Here is a 19,005-nt window from a genome sequence, read left to right on the forward strand (position 1 = left end):
CTGTGAATAATCATTGTAAAATGAAAATTCTGAGTGCTTGGCAGGCAACACATAGTAAACAAACAGTGGAGAACCAGACACAAATGATAAAACATTGCAAGAAATGTTTGTGCTTATCCTCGGGCATTCACACAGTTTCCTTAGATGTTAAAGTCTTTTGTGAGTATCAGCATGTTTAGGTCTATTAGATAGCTAATTAGAAATAAATTATTAGCTTTTGCTTGTCATTTATCTCTTAAGTAAAAGAAATATGGGAATAGAGTTTATTGCATTTGTGAGATTATCTTATGATATATTTTAATTTGCTTATTAACCCATTAATTCAAAGAGTAGGATAAGTTTTTTTTCTTGTCATCCAGGGAGAAATTTTCTAGATATTTGATGATGGATTACATTAGATACTTCATTAAACATTTAAAACATGAAATGATTAAATACCCAATTGGAATTTTATGTAGACATCATCAGCTAATATTCATATTCCCTCAGGGGGTTTATAAGTAATGCTCAAGAGGAATTATGGGTCAAATTTGAGACCAAGGTCTTAGAAAAATTGATTTTCTACACCACCCTTTTCCAAGGGACAAACATAATTTTTTTCTCATTATATAGATTATCAAGTGAATATCTGTTGTTAATTCTTTAAAATAATACTTTTATCAATTGACATTTAATTGGAAATATTTTGCTTCACAACTTCCTTTATTTCCTCTGTGCTTTGGAAAATGGAAGTGACTTTGGAATTTGCATGAAATCAGTTCAGTTCAGTCCCTTAGTTCAGTTCAGTTACGTGGAGTACTCACTACCATAAAAAAAGGGTGATTTTGTTACTTTTACCTGCTCCTTGTCTTAGGATGGAACAAAATAATGCACTCTAAAGGTAATAACCATTTTTAAACAAATTTTCTTTTTATGGCTTATTTTAATTATACTTTTATAATCAAGTAGATAATTAGTTTTTTGAACTGTCTATTAACCCAAATAATGTGAGTTATTAATTATCTGGTGAGGTGTCCAATATTTTATCTCCTTTATTTGTGAGATTTTTGTGCTTTCTCCCTTTGAATAATATCAGAAACATTCTAGTAAAGTAATATGAGTATATTTGATATGAAGCTACATGATAAGCCCTCTTGTCTTATGCTTGTTTGACAAATAGACATATATAATCTCGTTTTTTCATATTTTTACTCTATATGGACCATTAGTTGAGTTTCATTTGAAAGAATTTGTCCCTTCTTGAGAAGTGGCATGAAGGAAGGTATTGAAAATAATTTTACCATCTCAACCTCAAGAGCCGATGGGAATTGTAACATCAGTGAGCATTTTGTCTGGAAAGTACTGACATTCTTTTAAAACCCTGTAATACTCATGACAGTGAGATTCTAGCTGTGCTAGTCAGTCATGGGGCTGTCATTGACTGTGATGAATGGTCTCCATTATTGAATACTGTGGGTCAGTGTGTCTGAGGGTGTCAGAACCCCGAGTGCTCAGAGTCTGCCATATATCTTAGGATCAAATTCTCTTTCACTAATGTGCCTGGACTAATGATGACTTCCTCATTGCAATACAAACAAACTGAGTGAAAAAAATCACTTGTCAGCTGAGATCCCTCCCAGGGTCCATGCGAGACAAAAAATGTGGAGAGAGCTTGGTCTAGTATAAGCACCAAGTAGGATGAAGTGCTTGAAAGGTCACCTGATAGTATATATTAAGGGAAATGAGCTGTACAGAGGTCTATAAGTATCTGGTGTAAGGAGAGATGGAAGCTCTTGGAGTGCTTGGCTAGTATATCCATTCACTCAGAGTTACTATATTTTGGGCCTTTGATCGATTGTTGGTGGTGTTCAGTTGCTCAGTTGTTTCTGACTTTTTGTGACGCCATGGACTGCAGCACCATTTCCTGGAGCTTGCTCAAACTCATGTCCATTGAGTCAGTGATGCCATCCAACCATCTTGTCCTCAGTTGTCCCCTTCTCCTCCTGCCTTCTATTTCCCCCAGCATCAGGGTCTTTACTAATGAGTTGGCTCGTTAGATTTTTAGCTGTCACAAAAATTCATACAGTTGTTTTTCTTCTCACCCAAATTCAAACTTTCTAGACATTTGAGTGATGGGGTCAAGTATATGCTACACTAAATACTTTAAATTGTGAGGTCATTGCATTTCCAAATCTTGAAATTTTATAGGTTAATATTCATATTCCTTCAGTCTGTTTCATATGTGTTTTAAGGGAGATCCCAGTTTTAATGAGTGATTCTAAGGGTCCTTTGGAGAGACTTTGACCAGGTCTTAGAACAAATGACTTTCTATACTCTCCTCTTGCATGGAACAAAGTGTATTTTTATTCTTGTCACACAAGTGGCCAAAAAATGTGTGTAATTAAATCTCAGATCAATTAATATTCAGTTTGGAAGATTTTCTTTTTCAACTCCTCTAATTTCCTCTGTGGTTTGTAAGTTGGAAGTAATATTTCAATTGCATAGAATTTTTATCCCACCAAAGAAAAGCTGGTTTTATCACTTCTGCCAGCTCCTTATCTAAGAAGAAATTAAATAATGCACTCTCAACATAACATCTAATCTTTTATAAATTTCTGAGTAATTATTATTTTTTAAGGAATGAAAAATTTAATTGGTGTTGTACAGTCTGTCAGTTTAAACAGTTTGAGTGCTTAAAAATCTGGTGATTCTTTGAGGCTTCTTTTTGTACTTTTCCAGAATTTTTTATTTTTTCCACCTTCCTGCTGATGCTTCATATAGAAATTAAGCATGGAAACAGTGGCAAGGCTATTCCTTGCCAGTTTGGCAGAGAGAAATTGTTTCTACTGAGGGATGTGCTTGCCCAAATATCACTGAATCCTCAGCAGTGTGGCCTGGTGAGCATCACTGTGACTATGGGATGGGAAGTATTTCATGGTGAGAGATCTCAGTGTCTAACTCTTCCTCTCTGCACACTCCCACCCTCTCAATCACATGTCCATAACCATTGTGCCTGTGTGAGTCTTGCCTGCTTTGCTGTGACTGTACCATCAGGTGTAGTGTAACTCTGTGCTTTCCCTGCAAATTGCCATGTTCCTGAGCTTAAGCACTATAAGTGATTTTTAGATAATGTTCTTTATTTCCCTATCATGGCTTTTTTCAGGTTAGTCCTCCCCAGTCCATTGGATCACCTTTGAGGATAAAATAATTCTGAGGTTTAGTTTACAGAGTATATATATCCATTATATGTCCATTGTTGTGACTGAATTATTTACCAGGCCAACATTTTCCTGGAACTTTAAGTATGTTCAGACAGTCTTATTGCACATTTAATTTGGCCGAAAATGTTGGACAATATTTGCTCTTATGGAGACCAGAGCCTAACACAATTAATATTGATGGAATAATATTGGAAACATTCCAGCAGAGCAATGCTTATTTAATAGGCAGTTACATTATTGAGCCCTACTGTCTTGTGACTGACAGACCAATGGACGGGTTTACTTCTAATCTTTCCACAGTTCTATTCTATTCCCACAAGGTAACAAGGATAGAGCTCAAGTTTCTTATGAAAATGTTTATTCCTCCCCCTTGAGATACAACATGAAGGAAAGGCTCATCCTTAGGGGCCTGGATCACTGATGTGGGGTCTAGTCTCTGTAACTGAGTAGGGTGGATAAGTGATAACCTTTGGACTTATACCTTCTGAGGCGAGCAGTGCTGTATTTTAGAAACTCATATGTGTTATCAATTGTTATAAGTAATTGATCTCATTTAAAAATCTGAAAAAAATGAGTTAGATAATCACTTCTGAGAAACTGAGGTCTTATATAGATAGTCACCCTAAGAAAAATATTTACAAGAAGATCGGTGATTTCATTTGTATGGTACCAGGAAGAACTATGATATTGGAAAGTTTAGCTTCTTGCATGCATTAGAGGAACTGAACTGTACATTTTCTCATTTCAGTTCAGTTCAGTCACTCAGTCATGTCCAGCTCTTTGCGACCCCATGGACTGCAGCACTCCAGGCCTCCCTGTCCATCTCCAACTCCCAGAGTTTACTCAAACTCATGTCCATTGAGTCAGTGATGCCATCCAACTATCTCATCCTCTGTCGTCCCCCTTTCCTCCCACCTTCAACCTTTCCCGGCATCAGGTTTTTTTTCAGTGGGTCAGTTCTTCACATCAGGTGGCCAAAAATTGGGGTTTCAGCTTCAACATCAGTCCTTCCAATGAATATTCAGGACTGATTTCCTTTAGGATAGACTGGTTGGATCTTCTTGCAGTCCAAGGGACTCTCAAGAGTCTTTTCTAACAACACAGTTCAAAAGCATCAATTCTTCGGTGCTCAGCTTTCTTTATAGTCCAACTCTCACATCCATACGTGACTACTGGAAAAACCATAGCTTTGACTAGATGGACCTTTGTTGGCAAAGTTATGTCTCTGCTTTTAATTTGAGGGTGAAATTGCAACTCTTGAGTGTTTAGCTGGTAGCATGAATACACTTGTAGTAAACAGACCCTGTAGAAATTAGCATGTGAGCACTGAAAATTCTAAAAATGGTTGTACCTACATTTGAGCCATTCACATAGTTGTCTGAGCTGCTGGAGTCCTCTCATAAGGGCTATTTATAGATGGTCAAAATACAAACATAATGTTTATTTTTCTTCAGTAACTGAAACAAATATGTGGTAATTGAAAAGTAGTTACTGTATGTAAGACCTTCACAATATTTTAATTTGCTTGCCAACCATTCAGTAGGATTGAATCATTGTTTCTTTGTTTCTTTTTTTCCCATCAACCGAGAGAGTTACATAGTGAGTACTGGCTTCAACTACATACTACATTAAACATTTTCAGGTGTGAAATGATTAAATTTCCAGTTCTTGTTTTTAGTTGTTTTTTTTTTTTACGTGGATTTCCTTAGCCATTTTTATATACCCCAAGTGGAATTTCTAATATGCTTAAAGATCTAAGAAGACCAAAGCCTTAGAAAAAATATTTCTAAACAAATATGTTCCAAAGAGTGAGCATTTATTGTTTTTGTCATGTTGACTGCCTAGTGAATATCTTTGATGTATTTCTTATAACAACTTGTTACTAGATATTCCATTAAGAACATTTTATCTCTCAACTCCCTGGCTTCCTTTGTGCTTTGTAGACTGGAAGTGATGTTAGAGAGAAGGGACATTTTGCTGCTTGGAATTCCACTGCCACTCCAAAGAAGTGCTGTTTTCGTCACTTGTACGAGTTCCTTTTTCTGGGAAAATTCACAGCAATGCTTTCTAGAGGTAATATCCATTTGTAATAAATGTATATTGCTAGATTATTTTTACTATGTTATTACGCAATTTAGAATTTTATTGCTTTTATGAGATGTCTGTTAATCCAAAGGGTGTGAAGCATTAATAATCTGGTGAGTCATATGAGGCACTTTTCCACCCCCAATTTTTTCTCTATCAGTCTTTTGAATAATATCAGAAATATCTCAGAAGAGTGATTTTATGTATTACATGCATATACATAGTGAAAACTCCTATCTTGTTTATGCTGACAAATGAACTCATCCTACTTCTCATCTAGATGCACATTTATTCTTTCCCACAGACTGACATGTTCCAAAAACTAGGTTTCCTGTGGATGAGCTTATTCCTTCCCCTTGAGATGAGACATAAAGAAAAGTGTTAGGAATAATTCTGCCTCCATCCTCAAAGGCCTGTGTGAATTCTCACAAAGGTAAGCATTTTGTCCTAAAGGATACTGATATTCTTTTAGGGAATTACAGTGACAGTGAGAATCTGTCTGTACTAGTCAAGCATGAAACTGGATCACTGATTGTGCTTGCTTGTCTCCATGACTTATTGGCATGCCTGTGTGTCCAGTGGTGGTGGGATCTTTAGTGTTCAGTGACTGTCACATATCTTAGGCTCATAGTTGCTTTTATAAGCATACCAGGGCCAAAGACAGTTTCAGTCATTGATCTGTTGGAAAATCTGAACCAGTGATAGAATCATTTCTCTGAAACTAAGTTTAAGATATATAAAAGGTTAGGTAACAAAATTAGTGTTACTTGAAATAGATTGTGATAATTTAAGGTGCCTCTTACAAACCCTAGGGTCAATACTAAGCAAATAACTCCAAAATATTAAAAAAAAAAAACTACCAACTAATTAAAATAGTGCAATAAGAAGTGTCTATTTAATATAAAAAGGCAATTTAGAGTGAACAGAGAAACCAACAATATATAAGACACCTAGAAAATGAATAAGAAAATGTTAGACACAAATCTAACCACATGATTATTATATTAAATTTAAAAGAAACTGGAAGATTTCATTTAAAAAATTAAACGTGCACATTGCTTCTAAGAGAGATAGTTCAAAACAAAAAACAAACTGCTTGAAAGTAAAAGGTTATTAATTATATCATGCAGAGAATACCCAAAATAAATAATAAATTTTTGAGCAAAGGTCAATGATATAATGGTAAAGCCCAGCATAACTACAGGGAAAACCCATGAAACCAAAAGCTAGATTTCTGCAGATTGATGAAATTGACAAGTCTTTAGTTAGACAGAGGGCTTCTGTAGTAGCTCAGCTGGTAAAGAATCCACCTGCAAAGCAGGAGACCCCAGTTTGAATCCTGGTTTGGGAAGATCTGCTGAGAAGGAATAGGCTACCCACTCCAGTTTTCTTGGGCTTCCCTGGTGGTTCAGTTGGTAAAGAATCTGCCTGGAATGTGGGAGACCTGAGTTTGATCCCTGGGTTGGGATGATCCCCTGGAGAAAGGAACCACTACCCACTCTAGTATCTTGGCCTGGAGAATTCCATGGACTGTATAGTCCATGGGTTTGCAAAGAGTTGGACACAACTGAGCGACTTACACTTTCACTAGTTAGACAAGACATAAATCACTAAACTTAGAAATTAGAGAGGAAGCATCATTACTGATTCTGTAGATTCCATGAGGAATGCTATTGTTTTTCTCATTTTGTTTTCCTGAGGGCTGGTGGATATAGAGGAAAGCAGCAGTCTGGTTGCACTTTAAACTCAATAACATGATACTGATATTTAGACTCACATCGCTATCAGTGAATATCCCTCTGTTAGATCATTGACTAAGTTACTTCTCAGTTTTTTCTTTTTGTATGATTGATTCACAAAATGAGGTTTTAATTTTAATGGCATGATGCTTTTAAGTTCATTTTTGTGACACAAGCTCCTAGTGGGTTATCATAGAGTAGGTTCTCAACAAACTTTTATTGAGAATAGATATATGAGTAGACGATATAGAGTGATCTTATAAATAACCTGGCCATCTAAGCAGAACAAATAATAAATGATAGAAAAGAAACATAATTTTCAGTGGGATCCAGGTTATTCAGTCAGTTTTAGAAAAGCACCAGAAAGAAAGGCTCTGATACAAGGTGTTAATATTGAAATGTGTAGAGTTTTGAGCAGCTAGCTATAATTTCAGTGCTGTATAACAGAGCAGGAAGCAGCTTCCAAATGAAATCAGTATGGAAAAGGGGTGACTTCCCAACTTCAGCTGAATCGCCTTTTTCACTAGAAGTGGTGTTTCTCCCCCTCCACCCCTCAGAAGATGACTTCCTGGGAGCTCTTTTGGTCATGAACGATACCAGTAAACCCCTGAAGGAAGACTCTTCAGACAGAGCCCTTTTGCCTCCCTCTTGTCTGAGGGCTGCCTCTGAAGGTAAGGGTTTTGTCAGAATAGTCCTTGCTTTCTAGGAGCAATCACATCTGGGTAGGAAGTTAGGTGTCAGTTTTCTGAAGATTTATGTCTTATGGCTACATTCTAATTAAAAGGCCAGATTGTATAATGAGTTAAGAGATAAACTTTTCTTACATACCTTCATAATTTTTCTACATCTTGGTTAGTACTTTTCTTATCTAATAAACTAAACTTCTCGGGCTTCCCTGGGTGCTCAGATGGTAAAGAATCTGCTCACAGTGCAGGAGACTGGGTTCAATCTTTGGGTCAGGAAGATCCCCTGGAGAAGGGAATGGCAACCCACTCCACTATTCTTGCCTCGAGAATTCCATGGACAGAGGAGTCTGGTGAGCTACAGTCCATGGGGTCACAAAGAGTCAGACACGACTGAGCAGCTAACACACACACACACACACACACACACACACACTAAACTTCTTTGCGGGATCTCTTGTGTTAACAGAGAATTATTATATTCATGAGATATAGTAATTCTCAGTAATCTTTAGACTGAAGGGTAGACAAGTAGTTTTGCCTGAAATAATTGATTCAGTGAATGAATGACCTAGCACTTTAATGAGTCAAATTCAGAGGGAAAGAGACAGACAAAAGTCTGAAATAGTTGGAGAACTCCATTTTTTGGCCAAGCAAAGGAGAAAAAGTATCACCAGTGTTTGGCATCCTTGATTTTAAGAAATCTTAGTCATTTTTCTGGCCATAGCAGGTACCCAGCTGCTGAAAATGTGGCTTTCTCTGTGTATTCTGGGTAGATTTGTTCCAGAACACATAGAAGAGTGTACAAGGACTTCATAGCCCTCGGACAGGCTCCTGAGAAAATGTGTGCCTCACTTTTGCCAATTTTCCCCACTATGTCCTTGCAGGTGATGACCACAGAGACAAGGTGGATTTGTTACTATAGGTGCCATTACTTCTGCCACCAGCTTCTCCAATACAGTGACAGTCTTCTTTGTGCATGGAAACTCTTCTCTTTCCTGTGTTGCAGTGGATACCTCCTGCAGATAAGAAATGGTTAACTGAGAAATGCTCATGTTGGGATATCATCGATGAGACTTTAATTTGGGCATGGTGACTGTTTCCCTTGCTTCCACTTGACTCAATCCCAGGAGCCTCAGTAGAGGAAATTATATTGCACAAGTGATGGAATTGCTCAGTACTCCCATAAATATACATTTATAATTTTCATTTGCCATGTAGTAAATTAAAAAAATAAGATCTATTAATTTTTTTTTCAAAAACTCAAAGCATATCTAAACATCTAATATATAAATTAAGTGCCCTTTTCTCTCCTATCTCCAAGTTTTCCTCTATTAAGGGAGTTGTGTGCCTTCTTTAAGCAGATAGATGCACACACACACAGACACAAGCTATTTTAGGGGGTTCTGGAAGTAGAGCTATATTGTACACATTATTCTGCAAATTTGCTTTCATTTAACAGTTTTTTCAATGCCCTTTTTTCTGTTTCAGTAATACATATCTGTGTCATCTGTTGAATGACTGCATGATTGTTTTGTACATGAAATATAATCAAATGTTTCAAACATTTCTTATTCATAGATATTTATGTTAGTACCAAAAATTTCTGTGCAATGAACCTCCCTATATATCAATAATTTGCATTTGTCTATTATATCATAATAAATTACTTAGCAGTTAAAATACTGGGATTAAGTATATGCATATTTCAAATTTTGAAAATGATTGCAAGATTTCCTTAAATGCATGGTAACAACTTGATCCTCAAATGACCATGAATGAGATTGCGAACTTTCCCACAATCTCACAGATAATGAATTTTATGAATATTTGAAATCTTTGCCAGTGTGATAGCCCAAACTATTGTCTTAAATTGTATTTCTTTTGGTTTTGAGTTTGATCATTTTTTCATATGTTTATTAGCCATCTGTATTTTTTTTCTTTTTATGTCCAATTTTGGGGCTGCGGGGAGGTTTTAGTCCTTCGCTGATTCCAAAGAGCTCATTTATTATTGGGGGAATAAGCTTTGGATTGTCACGCATTACAGATATTTTTTACACACTTTTAAGCTTCCTTTTTGTTATAAGAATGTATTTGATTGTTACATGTCCAGGTATAACCATGTTCGCTTCTATGGCTTCTGAGTTCATGTCATTTTGGAAAGATATTTATACTGATCCCATAGAACTCTTCACCTATGTTAACTTCTAATTCTTTTGTGTTTTTTTTAATTCAAGTTCTTAAATCATAGAAATTTTTTTATTTGAAATCTTAAAGTTGCCAAGTTATTTGCCATTATCTGCGATTATTTGCCAATAATTGCCCATTTATCTGTAATGCCATCTTGCACATATGCTGTATTCTCATCTGTGACTGACTCCATTTTTGTTCTCTGGGTCTGTGTGTCTCTTCTTCTGCCTCCTGTCTCGTGTCTTCTCTTAGAAGAAATTACAGTTTAGACTGCAATTTCATCAACTTTTAATAAATTAATTTAGGGGAGAATTGGTTTTTAATAATAGTCTTCCTATTCAAGGACAAGGTATGTCTTTCTTTTTATTCAGTAATTTTAATTATTGTTAATATTTTCACTTTGTGAGTATCTTCTTTCAGTTTATTTTCTTACTTAATAATTTTTCTGTATCTGAAAAGTTTTGTGTTGTTTTAGGGGTTAGTGGTCTCCTTCCTCTTTTTCATGGAGTTTCATTTTTTCTTTTTCAAATTACATACTAAATCCTTCTAAAATACTGATAGTTGTGATTCTCCTCTCCCGGATTATCTGGATTGTGGAAATATCACCCACCCTTGATCTAGTTAGATTTTGATGGACCCTTCTTGGTTTGACCAGCATGTTGTTTCTGGTCTATTACACAAAAAGACTCTCAGAGACAGCTATAAGCAAGCAAAGCTGATTTATTAAAACTATAGCAGAAAGGGAAAACAGCACTTTGACAAGGTTCAGTAGTATTTCAAAAGCAGGAAAGTAAGGTCATGAGGGATGGGATGATGGTTTAAGGTAGGATTTTCGAGGCAGAAAACTGTCTTGTTGTTTAGTCACTAAGTCATATCTAACTCTTTTGCAACCCCATGGCTCCTCTGTTCATGGGATTTCCCAGACAAGAATACTGGAGTGGGTTGCCATTTCCTTCTCCAGGGGATCTTTCCGACCCAGGGATTGAATCCACATCTCCTGCATTGGCAGGTGCTTCTCTTTACCACTGAGTCACCAGGGAAGCAAGGAGCTGGTTAGGAGTGGGCAAGATTCATCCTGCGAGAGTTTAAACTTGGTGAAAGAGTAAGATGAAAACGTTGATTGAATTTAGATAATCACATTTTTGTCTGATGAATGAGCTATTTCCTTATCTGAATAATACGTTATCAATGATAGAAGAACTGTTTGGGTAGATGAACAAACTTGAGTGTATTTGTTGGTTTACAGTTCTGTCTTGTTTATAAGACCCTGCTGGGGGTGGTATCAAGTCTTATTAGTTCCAATAGGTAAGTTATTTTGATGTAAATGATCTCAGTCATCAAAATGCTAATTTTAAATTTCAGATTCTTATATATTATGTTAGGTAAAGTCTCTTACCTTTTATATATTTCTTAAGGAATTTTAATCAAAACCAAGTGGTGGATATAACCAAATGCTTTTTGCATAAACAATTATATTATTCTTTAAACTTTTGTCATTGTGAAATAATCCATTTTTAGTATTGAAATTTTTTTATTCCTTTTATTGTTCATTCAACAAATTCCTTTTGGTTAAAAAAGTGTTGGTTTTTAAATTCACTATTGAATTATGAGTATCTTAGCTTGATTTGGAATTTTTTCAGGCATGATGCTAACTGAAATTGATCTGTAATTTTATTTTTCATTCTATTTTTGTCATGTTTGTATATTGGATTTTCTGATTGTGTTTAAATAATTTTAGGATTTTCTTTTTATTTTATGCTCTAGAATAGGTTGGAAAGCTTTAGCTTTCATCAGCAGTTAAGCAAACACATAATTTAAGTCATCTGAACTCTCCTTTGTGTTTTTGGTGGTTTTCACATTTTCTGTGGTTATTGCTAATTTTTTGTTTTATAGCTTACATTTAATTTGTTTCCTAGTAGAAAATCACAGTCAAGTAGATTTTCAAACACAGTAGAATGAAGTAATACAAAATGTTCATTAATTTCTCTCATTTCAACTAATATCCATTTTCATCCAGTTTTGGTTATTTCTGCTGTCTTTTTTTAATGTAATAAGTTTGACTCATGGATTTTTAGTGTCACTCGCTGTCCATTCCTGTGTTCCCCAGTCAGCTCTCTGGTATTTACTTATCAGTGTATCTTTTTAATGTTTTAATTTATTTATTTTTTCTACATTCCCTTGTGGGCTTTTTCCTAATGAATTCTTAAACATGTAATTCATTGATTTTAAATTGTTCTTGGTAATGAAAGACTTCCTCTGTTCTGATTTTTATAAAAATTCATAATTAACACATTGTAAGCATACAGAGTATAAGGAAAAAAGAAATATGACCTTGCAAATAACCAGTAATTCAGGTTCTGCCACATTTTGCCATATTCACTTCATAATGCTTTAAAGTATTTTTAAATAAGTTAAGGAATTCATAACACTGATTTCCTCCAGAAGCATTTTACATTTTTCATTTTCATTTTTAAAATCATAATATATGTTACAAAATTCAAAATTTACAAAGGGATTTTCAGTGAAAGGTAATTTACCTTTTCAGTTCTATCTTCCATAGCCAGCCAATTTCCCTTTCCTGGAGACAGCTAGTGTTATGGTTTCTTGTGTCTCCTTTCAAACATATGTATACACACATCACAAATACACATCCCAAAATGTGTGTGAGTATATACATAGATACACACACCCACACATACTTTTGTAATGTTCTGTACTTCCTTTTATTTTATATATTTATGTAATATATAAATATTTTTAATATTTCTAACAGATATATCAGTAATGAGAACTTTCTTTTTAATATTTATACTTTTATGCAGGTAAAATTTATATAGTTAAATGCATGCATCTTAATTGTGTAATTCAATGAGTTTTCTTAAAAGTATATACCCATGTAACTGTTATTATTCAGGAGGTAGAATGTTTTTATTACTTGAGAACTTCCTCTACTGCTTCCTTCCTCCTAAGCCTAATTCTCATAGGAGACAATATTCTGATTTCTATCATCATAGATTAGTTTTACCTGTTCTTGCAATTAATTAAATTGAATCACACAGTATATGTCTGACTTCTTCCACTCATCATAATGATATTGAGATTTATACATATTATTCCCTGTACCAGTAAGTTTAAATTTTTTCTGTTTAATTGTAGACTAATATTCCATTGAATGGGACTATTACAGTTTGTTATTCATTTTCCTGTTGATGGGCATGAGGGTTGTTTCCAGTTTTTAGCTATTTTGAATATGTTGGCAAATCTTTTATGCAATTACCTAAAAATGTAATTTGCTTGATTGTAAGATATAGTTTGCTTAATTTTATGAGAAACTGTCAAAGAGTTTTCTAAATAGGTGGAAACTTGTCATACTCACCACCTGTGATATATGATATTTTCTACTATTCATCACCACCATCATTTGAAGTTGTCATTCTTGTACTCACTTGAGTAAGTATGAGATGCTATCTTATTGTGACTTCAGTTTGCAGTTTGGTCACTTAAGAAGATAAATTTTTATAAGATTAGCTGCCAGTCATAAATCTTCTGTTTAATTTTTCCTAAAATTTTATCTATTATTTTGAAATAATTTAAAAATTATTTCAGGACTTACAGGACATTTTCAAAAATAGTACAGAGAATACTTGTATATTCTTTACCCTGATTTTCTAATCTTAACATCTTATATAACCATTATTACAATATTAATACTTATAGCAGTCTTTGAAATATGTAAATACTATTGGTTAGTCTGAAGATCATAATTTTATTTTATTGTTTATCCCTTGGATGTTCATCACATTGTTTTTTTAATTAATCAATTTATTTTAATTGGAAGCTATTTACAATATCGTGGTGGTTTCTGCCATACATCAACATCAATCAGCCATGGGTGCACATGTGTCCCTCCATCCTGAACCCCCCTCCCACGTCCCTCCCCATCCCATCCCTCTGGGTTGTCCCAAAGCATCAGCTTTGGGTGCCCTGATCATGCATCGAACTTCCAATGGTAGTCTACATATGGTAATATACATCTTTCAATGTTGTTCTTTTAAACCATCCCACTCTTGCCTTCTCCCACATAGTCCAAAAGTCTGTTCTTTACATCTGTCTCTTTTGCTGCCTTGCATATAAGATTGTCATTACCATCTTTCTAAATTCCATATATAGGAATTAGTATATTGTATTAGTGTTTCTCTTTCTGACTTAACTTCACTCCGTATAATAGGCTCCAGTTTCATCCATCTCATTAGAACTGACTCAAATGTGTTCCTTTTCATAGCTGAGTAACATTCCATTGTGTATGTGTACCACAACTTCCTTATCCATTCATCTGTAGATGGGCATCTAGATTGCTTCCATGTCCTAGCAATTGTAAATAGTGCTGCAGTGAACATTGGGGTACATGTATCTCTTTCAATTCTGGTTTCCTTGGTGTGTATGCCCATCAGTGAGGTTGCTGGATCATATGGCAGTTCTATTTCCAGTTTTTTAAGGAATCTCCACTCTGTTCTCCATAGCAGCTGTTCAATTCAGTTCAGTCCCTCAGTCATGTCCAAATCTTTGTGACCCCATGGACTACAGCACACCAAGCTTCCTTGTCCCTCACCAACTCCTGGAGCTTGCTCAAACTCATGTCTGTCGAGTCAGTGATGCCATCCAACCATCTCATCCTCTGTCGTCCCCTTCTCCTCCTGCCTTCAATCTTCCCCAGCATCAGGGTCTTTTCCAGTGAGTCAGTTCCTCACATCAGGTGGCCCAAGTATTGGAGTTTCAACTTCAGCATCAGTCCTTCCAATAAATATTCAGGACTGATTTCCTTTAGGATGGACTGGTTTGATCTCCTTGCAGTCCAAGGGACTCTCAAGAGTCTTCTCCAACAACACAGTTCAAAAGCATCAATTCTTTGATGCTTAGCTTTCTTTATAGTCAAATTCTCACATCCATACATGACTACTGGAAAAACCATAGCTTTGACTAGATGAACCTTTGTCTGCAAAGTACTGTCTCTGCTTTTTAATATGCTGTCTAGGTTGGTCGTAGCTTTTCTTCCAAGAAGCAAGTGTCTTTTAATTTCATGGCTGTAGTCACCATTTGCAGTGATTTGGAGCCCAAAAAATAAACTCTGTCATTTTTCACCATCTATTTTCCATGAAGTTATAGGACCAGAGGCCATGATCTTGGTTTTCTGAATGTTGAGTTTTAAGCATATTTTTCACTCTCTTCTTTCATTTTTATCAAGAGACTCTTTAGTTCCTTTTCACTTTCTGCCATAAGGGTGGTGTCACCTGCATAAATGAAGTTGTTGATATTACTCCTGGCAGTCTTGATTCCAGCTTGTGCTTCATCCAGCCCGGCATTTCGTGTCATGTCCTCTGCATATAAGTTAAATCAGCAGGATGATAGTATACAGCCTTGATGTACTCCTTTCCCAATTTGAAACCAGTCCATTGTTCCATGTCCGGGTCTAACTGTTGCTTCTTGACCTGCGTACAGGTTTCTCAGGAGACACATGAGGTGGTCTAGTATTCCCGTCTCTAAGAATTTTCCAGTTTGTTGTGATCCACATCATCAGTGGTTTAGTCAGTGAAGCAGAAGTAGATGTTTTTGTGGGACTCTCTTGCTGTTTCTATGATTCAGCAGATGTTGGCAGTTGAATTTCTGATTCCTCTGCCTTTTCTAAATCCAGCTTGTACATCTGGAAGCTCTCAGGTCATGTCCTGTTGAAGTCTAGCTTGAAGGATTTTGATCATTACCTTGCTAGCATGTGAAATGACCACAATTGTGGTTTTGTTTGAACATTCTTTGTGATTGAAATGAAAGTGACCTTTTCCAGTCCTGTGTCCACTGCTGAGTTTTCTAAATTCACTGCGTATTGACTGCAGCACTTTAACAGCATCATCTTTTAGGATTTTAATTGGCTCCACTGGAATTCCATCACTGGATAAAATGCTTTAAAGCTTCTTTGTAGTTTTCTTTCAATCTCATGGATTTTGTACAATTTTATAAAATCTGATTCTATGGTATATACCCTTAATGGAGTCAATTCAATTTTATCTTCCTGTGGATTGCAATCATCTTATTTTTCTACTGAAAGCTCTTTTTAAATCTCTGGTATATTATTTTGAAAAAAATTTCGTTGCATTATATTTTTAAAGTTAATATCACTTTTTAGATGAGATATTATAATCTTATTCTCATTTATATGACAGACAGTGCTGTTTTTATTTGCATATGCCATTTTATAATCCTCTTGTTTTAAAATGACTTATGGTGTTTTATATGATTTTAATCTGTTTTTATGTAACTTGTATTTCCTCCCTTTTACTCATTTAGAAGATACATTGAATGTGTGTTTTGCTTAGGTTACATACATACCTTTAAATTATATGTTGAGGCAAACATATATTTTAATTTGATCAACTTAATAGAGGCTTTCTTTTTTGAAAGAAGAAAATATCACATATCTAGGGTGTGCCTTCTAATTATTATCTCCCAGAAATGGACAGGTATTTGGAATTCAGTGTCAGGTTGCCTATTTTAGGACAAGGGGAGTCTTGGTCACTGTACTCCTCTTTCCCTTCTAACCCAACTTTGGGAACCCAAGGAGCACTTAGTCCACCCTCCATCCCTGCCCCTGATCCTGAAGAGCCCTGCTCATACACTGCACTCCTTGCTCAGTGGTCACAACTGTCCACTGGGAAGCAGCATTGACTGCTTTCCTGTGAATGATCCCATTATTTACCTGCTAAGTCTAAGTCGCTTCATGAAAGTGAAAAGTGAAAGTGAAGTCACTCAGTCGTGTCCGACTCCTAGCGACCTCATGGACTACAGCCCACCAGGCTCCTCCATCCATGGGATTTTCCAGGCAAGAGTACTGGAGTGGGGTGCCAGTGCCTTCTCTATTCCCACCACCTCCATGCCACAGTATTGTAGCAGCCAAGAGTAGAGAAGAGACTTGTATGATACTGTATGATAGCACTTAAGTGCCATTTAAAAACAATATGAATGAATGCACATGCAAAATAAAAACAAACTCACAGATTTAGGGGCTTCATTGGTGGCTCACTGATGAAGAGCCTGCCTGCCAGTGCAGGAGATGTGGGTTCAATCCTTGGGTCAGAATGATCCCCTGGAAGAGGAAATGGCAACCCACTCCAGTATTCTTGCCTGGAGAATCTCATGGACAGGGGGATCCTGACAGGATACAGTCCATGGGGTCACAAAGAGTCAGACATGACTTAGCATCTACACAGATGGATTCCTTATTCATGTAATAAAATAATAACTATAACAATAAATGTTTTTATTATTAAGTGCACAATTAAAGGTGGTAGGGTGTGTGCTGAAATATTTGTAAATCTTGAACTTTAAAAATTTTCCAGTTAACCCATATGTTTTAGAATAGTACAAATTTGACATACAATATATGTAATTATTTTATATATGTGTCTAGATTGTGAACATATGCATACTGCCTTTCTCAAATTGCTCTTTTAAATAATAAATGTCTTCATAAACAGATAAAGCAACTTGGAGTGAACAGATACTGGGAACAGCAACAATAATGGTAGTCATTATAGTAACTGATTGAGGCAAAATTTGAACCCAGATATATCTTAACTGCAGAACTGTTTACTTAGCCATTTGACCTTGATTCTGTCCACATCTTGCTTCATTTTGTTGGCATAATCTCAGATTTTAATCTCCTAGTTACATATGCATTTATATACCTATCTTTAATATTAATATCTTTACAAATATATTACACAAAGTCAAATTAGTGAATTTATTTCATCATTGGATTCTGTTTTGAAGTACCAGATACACTGTGTAATCAACAATAATTACATGTCAAAGAGAATTTGATTGTCACCTCTTGCTCCATGGTACTTCCTTCACATCACTTTTATCTTCTTTCCCCCATTGGAAGTAGTATATTCTCAAAAAGAACTGTTCAAGAAGCACTCTGGAAATAGTATAATTCCTCAGTCTTGATATTATTAGTCGCTCTTTGTGTTTCCTCATAATAACCTTGATTAGTCATATCTCTTGCTTGTAAGGGAAAGATATACTACGCAATACCTTATAAGGAAAAAAGGAAATTCTTAAGCTTCTATAACCATGATGAGTCTAGCTTCAATCTCTGTGGAATCCAGGAGTCCAGGATCTAAAGAAGCATCTGACTTCTGCTCATTTCTCATCTCTTGGTTATGTTTCTTGGCTTTAATTCTGCATCTTTTTTATTTAGATGACTGGCCAAAAAAAAAATAAGTTCTAAAGTCAGTTTATCTATTTTTCAATTTGAGTAAAATGTGAACTTTTTTCTCCCCTTTTCTATGTAGAAGTCCAAGAGTGGAGACGTGGGCCTGACTTGAGTCACTAAGATGTTCACTGACTCAAAAAGAGGAACTATGAGTAGTCTGGTTATATCTCCAGTGGAGGTAGGGTACCTCATGATTATCAGCTCTTCCAATACCTCATAGTCTAGAAGAGAATGTCCTCTAAGAGAAAGGGAAATGGAGTTAGCTGCAAAAATGGCCAGGCAGCTGTAAAGTTTAAATGCGACTACCTGCCACCAGTGTGCCAAGTGTGCTAATGCAAGCCTTTATGACCATGTATGTCAATAATTACCACAGGCTTACATTATCAAACAGTCCTACATATCACCAAATATGCGCTATAACCTGATAGACAACATGAAGGACTCCCTCCCTGCTAGAGTATGTTCAGTGATCAAAAGAGTTCAGTTTTCTAGGGGCTTTAAAAGATATATGATGACAGTAGTTGGAGAGTTCCTTCTTTACGGACTATTATGACTTAAAAAATCCTTCTATCAGGACTTCAGGGATAGGCTTTATATTTCAGATTTGTATATGCAGTCCTCTTGAAGCACATAAGCAATTTGATTGAGGAGACATCTTGAGATATGAAACATAATTGGGCACTATTATTTATCATGATATTTAAATCAAGACTCTACCTTTAGAGAAAAAGTAGTTCTTTCTGTCTTGGCCTCAGGCTGCTGAAATGAGTAATAATGCATCACTTATTTCCTGAGGCAATAACCTCCTAAACGGACTCTTTTAAGGGTCAGTGATTCAGGAA

At 35.7% G+C, this 19,005-nt stretch overlaps 1 long non-coding RNA gene across 4 annotated transcripts in view; it reads left to right on the forward strand.

The window, feature by feature from the left end:
* The window catches only part of LOC128066840 (uncharacterized), a 68,628-nt gene extending 59,305 nt beyond the window's left edge, over positions 1-9,323 (forward strand). For all 4 annotated transcript variants that reach the window (XR_008201251.1, XR_008201248.1, XR_008201249.1 and 1 more), the window contains 4 exons: positions 5,144-5,273; positions 5,590-5,718; positions 7,582-7,695; positions 8,595-9,323. This is a non-coding gene — a long non-coding RNA (uncharacterized LOC128066840). The remainder of the gene's footprint in view (positions 1-5,143; positions 5,274-5,589; positions 5,719-7,581; positions 7,696-8,594) is intronic.
* Positions 9,324-19,005: the final 9,682 nt, after the last annotated feature.

Source organism: Budorcas taxicolor, chromosome 21 (genome assembly GCF_023091745.1).
Source record: "Budorcas taxicolor isolate Tak-1 chromosome 21, Takin1.1, whole genome shotgun sequence".
NCBI lineage: Eukaryota > Metazoa > Chordata > Mammalia > Artiodactyla > Bovidae > Budorcas > Budorcas taxicolor.